General features: G+C 38.5%; 1 long non-coding RNA gene across 1 annotated transcript in view; it reads right to left on the bottom strand.

Annotated features, from left to right (window-relative positions):
* Nucleotides 1–6,678: 6,678 nt before the first annotated feature.
* Nucleotides 6,679–12,211, bottom strand: part of LOC114012953 (uncharacterized) — a 55,895-nt gene continuing 50,362 nt past the window's right edge. The window contains exons 9-10 of the long non-coding RNA XR_008748896.1: nt 9,834–9,901; nt 6,679–8,272 (exon numbers count right to left, since the gene is read on the bottom strand). This is a non-coding gene — a long non-coding RNA (uncharacterized LOC114012953). The remainder of the gene's footprint in view (nt 8,273–9,833; nt 9,902–12,211) is intronic.

Here is a 12,211-nt window from a genome sequence, read left to right as displayed (position 1 = left end):
CATCACATGTTATACACCCTTTCCTCCTTCCCAGTTTCCCCACTCTTTTGGTCACTGGGATACACACAAGTGGAACTGAGAGCTAGATTATGCACAGACAAATATTTCTCCATAATGTCAGAAAACCTTGATGTTGATCTGCTACAAGAATAAGGCAAGAAGTAGCAAAGTACTTTGAAAAAAGAAAAGAGCACCTAGAATACTACCAGGATTAAAAGAATGCTACAAAATATTAGAGGCCACTTCTTAGAAAAGCTCTACTTATGCTAGAATAGTGCCTCTAGCTTTTGTTTTCCAGGAAAATTGCCATGACCATATAACCAGTAGAATGCAATAGCTTGCTTATTCTCATAGAAAGTGAGCTTTAATAATGGTGCTTATTCTCCCTGAAGAATATTTCTGGATACTAGACACTAATATTTTGCTTTTCTACTTATATTTCAAAACCGTGCCAGGAGAGCCATGATTCTAACCAACAAAACTGCACACTGAGTTGTTGCAATATATCACTCATGAGCAGTTGACAGACCAAGTATTATGCGTGGAGGCTATGTGGCTGTGCAATTGGACTCAGGACGGCTGTGGTCTCTACAAAGGGAAAGGAATGTTCATCAGAAAAATAAGATGAAAATCAGCGGCAGCATTACAGCTGAGGAGTTCTCCAGCTCCAGCTATGATTTACATGCGGTTCTTTATATGGCTTGGCTAGTTGCTCTCCTCCACTTTTGCTGAAGAATACATCACTGAGCAAGTGGTTTTATGTAATAATAATGGCTATTAGTACTAATATAGTTATTTTATTTCATAAGGTCAAGAGTAATTGTGTTCAAACTTGTTTCTCTTAAAATACTGAAAGTAAACTCAAAACGCCCCATACTTCTAATTCTTTGCATGACTGTGACCTTGTCTTCGAGCCCTGAAATACCAGGTAATTTAAGCTAGAAGCGGCTCCAACAGAAAAATAAAGACTTAAACAAGAATACATTAATTCAAGTGACATTTAGGTCAGTACAATCTTTGGTTCACTCTGAAGAAACCAATTCGAAGTCCAAGAAAGCAATAAACCTGAGTGGCAAAAGGCAGCTCCAAGCTAGCACTGTGAAAGGAAAGAGAGAAATCATTGCGCTAGAATCTTTTGTTTCTTCTTGTTTCAAGTAACAGATGGAGAACAGAGAAGCTTGCAAAAGTATTATTATTTATTTTCCATACAATACATACCTTAATCTGGTGTTGCAGCATGGACCCTTAGCATGTTTTTTAACACTTGTTTTTGTCCTTACGTGGCCCAAGTGGAGCTGTCTTCTGATAGTGAGGCGTTACATTTAATTTACATAAATCACAACCTCGGGTCTGAAGCTCATTTTCATAGGCAAAAATCAGAAACCTGTCAACTTGCATTTTGTTTTATTTCTCCACAGGTTATTTGCTTAGTGGAGACTGCTTCCCCATCCTGATACAGTACCCGGATGAATGGAAAGTAACGAAAGAATTCCTGTGGTCTAGGTCAGTAAATAAAACAGAAAGTCTTTCTGATGATTGTAGTTTCTGCACTTAACAATGTGCTGTCCCATCCTTGCTATTGCAACTCTTGGTTATGTCTTATATAAACTAAACCCTATTTCTCAAAGGTATACATAAACACTTTCACATAGATGACTGTGAAGTCAGTAGAATTCGCAAAACATTTTGGCATGCAACCAATACATGTGGCAATATGGCTACAGCAGATCTAGCCAGGCACTGTAACTAGATCATGGATTTGGAGCTGCCACACAGAATTATTTCTGGCCATGCTTTTGTACAGTATGTACAGCTGTAACTTTCTGACTCTTACATGGGTGGAAACATGCAGGAGCTCCTTCAAGCATGAGTTGTTCCTGAGAGTTCTTCCACTTAGAGAACAGCAGAAGAATATGGGCATCAGTGTGAAACAGTGTTACAAATATTTGCATGTTGAATTCCTGGAACTGAACCTGTATCACTGTGCAAAGTTTACTTGTATTATTTTTACTGGTTGTTTCTTAAGAATGACTGGGCAATTTGATTTTCACTCCAGCTAATCATTCCCAGATGCTTAAGATTTTATCCAAAATGGTAGCTAAACATACTAGCCTGTACTCCTGATTTTTGTTGCAGTATCAGCCAACATTCAGTCAAAGAAGATGCTGCAAATCTAATCAAAAAGGGCATATGAAATTCAAGCTTCGCAAAAATCCTCTTACTATAATGAAGAAAACTGTCTTCTCAGTTTTCTTTGTGTACAAATTATAAATCAAGGAAGACAAGACCACCTTATTGAATAAAATGTCTATGCAAACTAATTTTTCAAAAATAGGCATGAACTATTTGAAGAAAGTGAGAACAAGAAAACAAAGGGATTCTCAGGCAAATTTTAAATGCAACAGCAGAGGTTATATACATTGCTTTGGGAATGGATATTTGTACCTCTATGGTCCTTCATGCAAGCAGGCTCAAGTGGAAAATACAGCTGCTTGAAGGCGTTCTGTGTCTAGAGGTACCATTGGAAAGAGAAACATGAATAATGGAATTCTTATGCGCTTTTAGAATCCAGGAGATCTTCAGCAAGCTATCAAACATTACAAAACTTCAGTGTTCGTAGAAGAGACTGACTCTAATATCCATATGCTTAAGGCATAATAGCAGCCGTAATTCCCACAGCTTCATTTTATCAAGGACAATGACATTAAAGTTGGTTCAAAGGAATAAAACACCACCATTTTCAATCTTGAAGTTTAGATTTAGCCTTTTTAATCCATCTTTAAGCACCTAAAAAGCAATAACCTACTTTTTAAACTTCTGAGACCCTGCATCTCCCACTGACTCAGGCAGGATTTGGAGGAGCTAGACACTTTGAAAGTGGATTTGATGAGGGTGCTCAGATGTTGATCTAATTCTGGAAATGTTTACAAAATTCCTACTTGTTGATCTTTAGGTAACCGAACCAATGTAAAGAGAGGAAATCCAGATTCCACTGAGACGAGGCTTGTATTTCACTATTGCAGTCACCAAGTATCCTTTGAATGAATTAATAGTTAATATGCTCCAGATTATCATTCACTGAAAACTTTGTACAGACAAACATTTTATTCTTTGGAAAAGAAGTGATGAAAAATGAAACTACCTTTCTTAGCACAGAAAAGAAAAAAATCACCTACATCAAAAATGTTGAAAGCAAATCAAACAAAGGATGCACTATGCTGAGGGACATGAATCCATGTACATTCTGCAAAAATGCTTAGATAATAGACAATTCCAACAACTGAGCCTTTGTTTTCAAAGCAAGAAAAATCAACCTGGATTTACATTTTTGAATGGGTTGGTTTGATGAGAGTGCAGGGGTAATGACAGTCACTCAGAATACGAGACCTTTAATATTAGCCGACAGGTTTTAGTCATAAGTAAGATTTCTAAGCAAGAGTAGAGCATAAATAAAATTATAATACAAAATAATCTGCAAAATGCAAAATGTATATGCTCAAATAAAAGGATACGTGTAGCTTTGCTTAAACGCTTTGCTAGGTTAAATCTTATTTCAAATGTAGAAGAGAAAGACTAAAAACCAGAAAATACAAAGTGTTTCTCAAAGACAATATTTCATAATTCATCTTCTCAATAAAGCCATAATGATAGTATTCAAGAGACTTAATTTATTGCAGTGGTTTCCAGGTGCTGCCATCTGTACTAGCTCTAGCTACTCAGTTTTACTACTGCGCTTCCATGCTTTCCTTACCTTTTGGAAAGATGAATCCTTAAGCATCACACCCACCTCTTTGCTTCAAATCGAGCAGAAACACCATAAGGAGTGGCTGCCTGTTTCAATTCTCATTAAAATATACACAACAGAACTGGAGGCAATCAGACAGTGCAAAATCTAAGGCCCAAAATCAGGAAGACATTTAAACTAATGGTGTCTTTAAGCATGCTAAGATTAATAGCATGCAGAATTACAATACACAAACACATTTCATGAACAGCAATACAATTAGACAAGCACTCTTCTAACTGAGATTAAAGTCTGTTAAATGCTGACTATATCTCTTGCTCATTTACTATACAACCCTTATTCAGCTACCGTTGTCAGAAAAAGCCCAAAAAGCTGGGCGAAAAAAAATAGGAAAGAAAGTTATTCTTCCCACAGTAGTTATACAGAAGGTCCTATAACTCCTGAATCACCTCCTGGTTTTAGCTGTCTATGACCTAAATAATACCTAACTTCACTGACTTCAGTGTGACCTTAAAAGATCTGTCTTATGAATTCATGATTATTATGTTAGGAATCAGCAAATCTCGGAAGTTTCAGAATTCAGAATTCAAAATTCAGTATTTCCGATCAGATCAGATTTGGGTAGAAATTCAAACTATGTGACAATGAATCATGGCAGACCTCTAAACAATAAACATGGAATTTCACCCTGTTAACTGTTCACAGGACCTGAAGAGATAAGTCTCCAGCTTGTACGAATCTAAGGTGGTAGGTACAAAAATCAAAGAGCAGATTCCCATCTATTCTAGTGGGAGACTGTATTGTTAACAAGCAAAGGTTTGTACCATATGTGGCTTTTGGGCTTTGCTCTTTTAGTTCCTTGAGTAATAAGCAGCTGTGAGCAGAAATCTGTGGCACACTAATACAAATCTGGCTGCATGCAGAACACAGAAACAAGCACTCCATGCTGGCTGGAACTTTGCATCTGCTCCATTGCTCATGTGAGAGAAAACATGGGTAACTTTAAAACATGTAGATGTGGTGCTTAGGGACATGGTTTAGTGGTGGACTTGGCAGTCCTGGCTTAACAGTTGGGCTTGATGATCTTAAAGGTCTTTTCCGACCTAAATGGATCTATGATTCTATTCATCGCGTTTGACCTTATGCTTACAGACACCTGCATCAGCCCTCCAGAGAACTCAGGCCCGCAACACGGTAAGGCAGCAGCCCTAGCCCTGCCCTGTTCACTTGTATGTCCAAGAAGTGACCACACCTCCATTAACACTGTGTGGCTTTGCGAGGAGTTCCACCACAGAAGGCCTAGAGCAAAAATGCAGAGAGTCTGCTGTGTCATTCACAGGCGGTGTCCTTGTGACAAAGGGGGAACACTGGGCAGGCTGGGAAACCTTGCAGGCTAGTGCAGCTGAAGTGGGCTGGACAGTTTGGTTCCATAGGGCTGATCCAATCACTTTTAGGAATTTTATCTTTGCAGAAAAAACACCACCAAAACACACCATACAGCTATAAGTTGTAGTCAGTTATTTAAAGGTTTGGCCAGCATAGCAGCTTTGGTGAGGGGATGTGACTTTGGCAGCTGTAACTGCAACAATAAAACTCTTATGTGCCTCAGGCACTGAAACCTTGTTGCTGTTATACAGTGTTACCTGGTCCAAGTGCTTTTCCTTAAGACACAATTTTGCTTCCCAGTCTTGCTGGTTTACAGAAACTCTGGTAAACTTCAAAGAGTCAATCTATTCTGAGGCAAAACACTTTCTGCTTAGAAAAAAAGATTATATAAAAACATACTTGAGGTGTTCTTGCACAGACCTATACACTTTGGTCTTTCCTGGAACTGAAGAAAGGAAAATTATCTACTTGTTCTTAAGCTAAATTTCTCCCCTCCTCTTTGTCCCAACCTTTTTCTGGAACTTCTGCAGCTCACTGAAAAGAAGCTGCAGAGGCAACAGGCGAACAACATTTGTTTACTGTGGCTCTCCCTTTGAAGAGTGATTACAACATCATCATTCTGCATATCTGGAGGGTGGATTTCTTATCTCGCTGAAGGAGAAGGAGAACAATCACATATTTGATAAGTTCAAACAAAAGCGCACACAATTATAGGAAGTGAAATGTTTGCTAGGAGAGGGCGGTTTATACAAACCCCATTTTAATAACCTCATGTATATACTTATTTCTCGACAGCTTTCAGGAGCAATGCTTTATAACTGTGCAGTATCTCTGTTTTGTGGTGGCACATGAAATATTTTCCATTTGAAAATTGACACTGAAGGGGAAATACTATGCAGAAAACTGTCATTGCAATAACATTGCTCAGTGGCTACTTTCACCCCCACCCGCCTCACTCTCCAAGGCAACGAGGTGTAGGTAAATCCATACAGGCTGCCTTTCCACCTGCAGGAACAGTGGAGAGGTGTGTGGGCAGGAGAGGCACTCGCTTCCACATTAGCTCTGGCAGAGACCTGCTGTTCCAGGCCCTCTGCTCCACCCCAAAGCAGCAAGGGTGCCCAGGAATAGAAGTTACAGGCTGGTGTAGAGGCTGCACACTCCTGACAAGATGGGCCAGGGCTGCTTGGCTGCAGGTACAGAAGCAGCACTGCTGACAAATGTGATCACATACACAGAGCATCATATTCCAAAGGCAGAGTCCTTTATCAAAGTCATCCACCTCTAAAAAGGTATTCACAGACGTAGATCAGTTGGATTATGAGAGAGAGAGGAATTTCTTCCTGATGCAAGAAATAAGAAGAGAGGAAGATTTTGATTCTGTCCTTGGCGGTTTCTAAAAAACCTCCTAAGAACTCGGTATTTTAGAAAGACTTTTTGTCTGTGTCTGTTTCATTTCAGCAAAAATGTATTACCTTATAGTAAGAATTAAGACAACCTGTAGTCTAACAAAAAATATTTTCCATTTTATTGTGCTGGGGGTCTTTTCAACCAATTTTGGAACATCTTACTAGAAACATCCCTCTCTTTTTCTACAGAAACCTCAAAACCCGTTACTAATCTGATCAAATTCTATCAGAATTTTCTCCAGATCATAATCTGTAAAATTAGACCAATGCCTCTCACGTGCGATAGTGACACTCAGCATATGCTTTATTATAAACTGTAAAGCTTTTCGATACCCTTAGGAATAAGGCAGCACAGCAGTGAAAGATGCGATCAGTCATTCATATACATACATGTTGCATATCAGGAAGATGTGAAGCAAGCAGTTACAGTGGGTGCAGAGCACTATCAGTGAAGAATAAGAGCTTGTATTTTCCTTGAAAACCAGACATAAAGTGCAGGACAACAGCAAAGCAGACCGTGAGCAGATGCTTCATCAGTTTGCATCATCACCCAAACTGTCAAACATCAGAAAAAAGGCCAAAATGGAAGTCTCAGGATACTACGTTTTCAGATGAGATTGTTGTTCCCTACCATCTCTGATCAGGTCAGAGAAGAAAGAGAGTCTCTATGAAAACGCTAAGTTGAGTTTGCTTTGGATATAGGGTAAAAACAAGCAGGCAAACACGCAAAAGTTTCTTCTTATGTATTCAGAGTTTTCCTCTTATGCTTCTACTACCTTTCCCATCATGAACTATTGTCACTTCTGTATTTTTCTTGTCACATTAGATGCAGTCTGAGAGAGGCTGCAAACTGTCCTCTTGCTGGATTTGGTGAGATCTTGATGTGCAAGGACTACGAGTCATTAACGAATAACTAGGTAAGGTTACGTCCTCTTATTTTTAAGGGTGATTAATTTAGACCAGAGCAGAAGCACTTTGGTAGGGCTTAATAATGAAGCTCCACATTGTTCCTGCTCTGTATAGGAGACATCCTCACAATTCACAGATCAGTCCCCAAAGACAGCATTCGGCTATCACAATAAAAGAATCAGTGTAAGAGGTACAATATAAGATTACAAATTTGACATGAGTGAACTCAATAGATATTTGTGTAAGTACAGTAGCTTAAAACTAAATCAATGAAAGGCATATCCCTGTATACTGTTCTATAGGCAGCGCTAAGAGGCGACAATTGTTATCAGGTTCACTGGGAAACACAGAATAAAGCTGTGACACACTTTGTCTACACCATTCAAGAAACCAATAAAGATATTATATAGTTTCCATATAATTTTTCTGTTGGAAAACTTCATAAAACATATGATATACTAATTGAAATATGATGAAAGAGGCTTTAAAGCCTTTTGAATCCATTACACCTCTTGCAAGGGTCAGCCTTTTTGCTGGCACATATGAACTAAAAACTAAATGAGACTGTTAATTTTGTTATCTAAGTGCAAGGAAAAAAAATAATCTGTAAGTATTCCAAATGTGAAAAAAAACCCAAAACACAAAAACCAAACCCCCAAAAAACCCACACCAGAAAGAAAGAAAAAACCCACAAACATTTAAACATTTCCTACAGGGATTGACTCAGAAAGACTTCCTCTGTATTACCTGTAGCTTTTTTTTAAGGCAATCCTCTAGCCTGAAAATCCAGATTCCAGTGGGAGTGAGAAAGGTTTTCAGGATCAGGCTGTAGCATTTAAATACAAAAGAAAGCTCATCAAGTTAGATAGACAGGCATAACACAGTGCATCTCACTACAGTGTATTTATACCACAGTTGTTGTAGTATAAAGATTCTTTAGGCATGTATAGATAAGTCTAGGCAAAAGGGAACATACGTTAGACAGGGCTTATTTGGATCTGTAGAAATTCAGATCTGCATTAATGCCATACCTGTGTTTAGGACTTTGAAAAGAAAAAAGGTTGATGGCAGCAGTTGTTTAGTGACCACAAAAAGACTGTACGCCACAGACTCTGTTCAGCCTTCACTGCCGCTACTCCTTTATTACTTACAAGGACTGCAGCCCTTTCAGACTGAACAACAATCCTGTGTCCTGCCTGCACATAATCATTAAGACCTGATGCCTTCATAGTTTGCGCAGGAGATGGGGAAGTTAACCCAAGGATCCTGGCCAGATGCTCTATTGGGAAATAGCTATGTAATGCTGCCCGGAGAAGTGCTCCCCACATCTGACATCTTATTGTGTAAAGGTAGTCTTCCACATACAAGTCTTTCAGATCATTTAGTGTGAAAGACTTATGCAATTGTATAAAACCATGTATGTGCATTATTATCAATATTATACTGCTTTAAATGAAAAGTTAGAGAAAAGTTCTGTACATAAAAAACTCTCATAAAGACAATGGCAAAATCAGTATACATTTAGATTAAGGCTTTCAATCCTGTAAACATTACTATCTTAAAACACACCTACACTTAGGTTTACAGTAGTAAATATGTGCTTATTTTTCTGCATGCACAAGAGGGTTTAAAAGTTTGCCAATGAATGTTTCTGCAAATAGAAATAGGAATTACCACCTCCATTCATCACAATTAGCGTGTACCATTCACAGCATGTGAAAAAAGATTTCAAGTGCTCTTTTCCTGGACCCTAAAGACTTGCGTGCACATGAAAAATGGCGATACATCTTTCACAGAATGAAGACCAAAAAAGAGATTAGTTTAGGCACAAATATTTCTTCTGCTGGAAAACTTCAAGTTTTCTTTTTGATGTAACGCACAAGTAACCACTATGGAAATGTAATGCTGGAGTTCAATCCTGACCCTACTGAGATAAAAGGCAAAATAGTCTTCGACTTCTAGACATGGAAGTTATTTTTCTGAACTCATTGGAAGATACAAAAACTCAAGACATTTTAAGGCAAGTATATTCATTTTTTCTTCAGTCATGTGCAACTACCTGAAACAGAGACACCTTTCTTTACTAATTTATGCAGGGTAACTGGGAAAATAGTGCACAGAAAAATATCTTCCTGCCTACATACTTATACTGATTCTTGTCCCTCAGCCTATATAGATCCAAAGAGTATTTTCACTTCCAAGTTTTTTAAGTTAATGATTTACTTTTGGTTTCCTGTAAATATGAAGGATATTACTGTATTTCCCAGAAAGGATAAGGAATTATCTTCAGTTGCCTTTTGCTATGCAACATTCTGCAATCCTAACATTGACTTCTGTAAGGTATAATTGCACAGAATGTGGAAGAGAACACAATCCAGTAAACTCACCCAGAGATTTGCTCATTTTTTCCTTCCTTAGACAAGGCTTCTCAACGGGAGCTTTGGCATTCGAGAAGCTGTTAGAATAAATTAAGGGACAGAAGTGTCATCTGGTTAACACTCTAAATAAAAGCAAAAGCAGAGTCACAGGCATGAAAAAGATCACAGATATCCTAGTATTTATGATGTGATTGTAAAGTGTAAAGTGTGCTACAGTTTAAGGCAATACATAATAATTACCCTCAGCAGATCTCTGCTGCTATAAAAGCGATTGCTAAGATTTTTTCTGTATTGCTGATAACTATATCTATCACAGCTTGATTTTTTGTTTTAAATTGCATTCTTATAAGCAACAGGAACTCTCAACAATATAACTCTACAGAAATAATTTCTTTTTGGAACATATCCAATAGGCCCTTAGCACTGTTCATCAAAAGACCACAGCAATCTTGCTGGGGCAAAGGTCCATAAATGCATGGATTTGGTTTGACTCCGTGCTACCAGCATGGAAATTTTTTTCCTCTAAGCCTCCAGGAGAGCGAGAAAAAGCCTATAGTCCGTCATTAAGAGCACTCTAAGCCTATAAAATATATAGAGACAAAAATTCACAGGTATGGCTTTGCTATGTATAAGCAAGCTCCCAGCTGCAGTGGTGAGGTGCATATAGATGGCTACATACCTACAAGAGTGGGGATAATCGCTTAAGAGAGCCTATATTCCTGACAGGCAGAGATTGATGCTGGACCCCAGATGTGCTTACTTACACAGTCGCCAGAATTAGTAAATTACCCCAAAGCATATCCTATTCTACATGTCCTTAAGAGTAGGTCAAAACTCCTCCCACGCCTGCAGGAGATCTAGTTTGGGAAAGGTTAGAGTCAGTTTGGCTCAGGTACAAAAGAATAAAGATTTGTTTCCTAATATAACAAACATCCGAACATTTGCAAAAAAAACCAACCAAAAAAACCCCCAAAAAAAACAAAAAAAGAAAAACCAAACCCAACCAAAACCAAAAAAACCCAAACTAAAAAAAAACAAATAAAATAATCTTATCATATTTTTCATAAAGCACTAGAAAAACTGGGTTGATAGGCATCACTTATGCAAATCAAGAATGGGTCAGGAAGAATGAAAAGTGAGGCTGTGAAAACAAGAGTTGTTTAGAAAGTAAAATGAACTATTAGTTTTAAGGAAAAAACTTACTTTTAATTGTTACCTATTAGTTAGCAAGTCTGCCAGTGACTCACACCCATCACCTACCAAGTAATCCTACAGCTAAGATGAATTGCCTTTCTGTGATTGCTGGGCTTGGGCAAAGGTATTCTGTGAATATTCTGGATAATCTGTGAGAGAGACCCTTTTTCCAAGAACTGATCGGCGCAACCTCATTGTATTCTACTTGCACGCATTTCAGAAGGACAGAAGTAATAACAGAAACGGGATTGTGAAATATCTTGCCCCACTCTCACCCCAAAAAAGCAGGTGTTGACATTGAGCTCATTGATACATCCTAGACCGAGCCAAAACGTGGCACAGAAGAAGTTATAATATATTTAATACTTCTCCTAAGAGAAAGCACATGAACTTTAATTATATTACAGGCAGGAATGCCACTGAATTATTCTGAGTTTAAGACTGCACAGCAAGATCCAGCAAAGTACAGAACTATTTGATGGAAAAGGAGCAGATACTAAAATATCTTTGTCAGACAGAGCCACGTAAATTTAAAAGTAATACAGAACAAATCTCTGCAATATCTGCTGAAGTAAGATGAGTTTGTGATGGCTCAGATGGTTCTGAGAATATTTAGGTGACCCAGTTTCAAAGAAAACAGTTTATGAGAATAAAGCAAATACAACCTATTTCCAGCACTGTCAGACAGAGACCCACATCCGAGAGGCAGGACTCCCCAAACCTTTCCCTCCAGTTCTGCCACACAAGCAGTTCAGCTGACCAGAAAAGGACATTGCATTCTTCTTTGCACATGCAGTTAAATTGTATGAAGCTAAGGAAAGCATGTTGCATTTAAACAATGAAGTCAGCCAATAAATCTTACAGTTGTCTGGTTCTTCTAGGACTGCAGCCTCAGTCCATGCGTCTAAATACGTGAGGATGTTCAATGTGAACTCCTGAGATCAGAGCCAACAGCAGTCCTACAGAGCGACTCCGCTGATTTTAGTCATGTTACTTCTAGCTTACTCTGCCGTGAATGCAATACCCATCCCCTAGGCTACATCTAACCATCGATGTGAACGGCAACCTGCTTACGGACTTTCAAACATGTGCTGGCCCCTGGCCACAACCACAAGAAACAAGAATTTCAGAAGTAATCACAGCTCCTCCTTGTCTGTCAGTGCACATTGGAAGCAAATCGCTTTTAACACATG

This window comes from Falco peregrinus, chromosome 9 (genome assembly GCF_023634155.1).
Source record: "Falco peregrinus isolate bFalPer1 chromosome 9, bFalPer1.pri, whole genome shotgun sequence".
Taxonomy (NCBI): Eukaryota; Metazoa; Chordata; class Aves; order Falconiformes; family Falconidae; genus Falco; species Falco peregrinus.
Note: the sequence above shows the minus strand (reverse complement) of the source record. Positions and strands in the feature narration are given on the sequence as shown.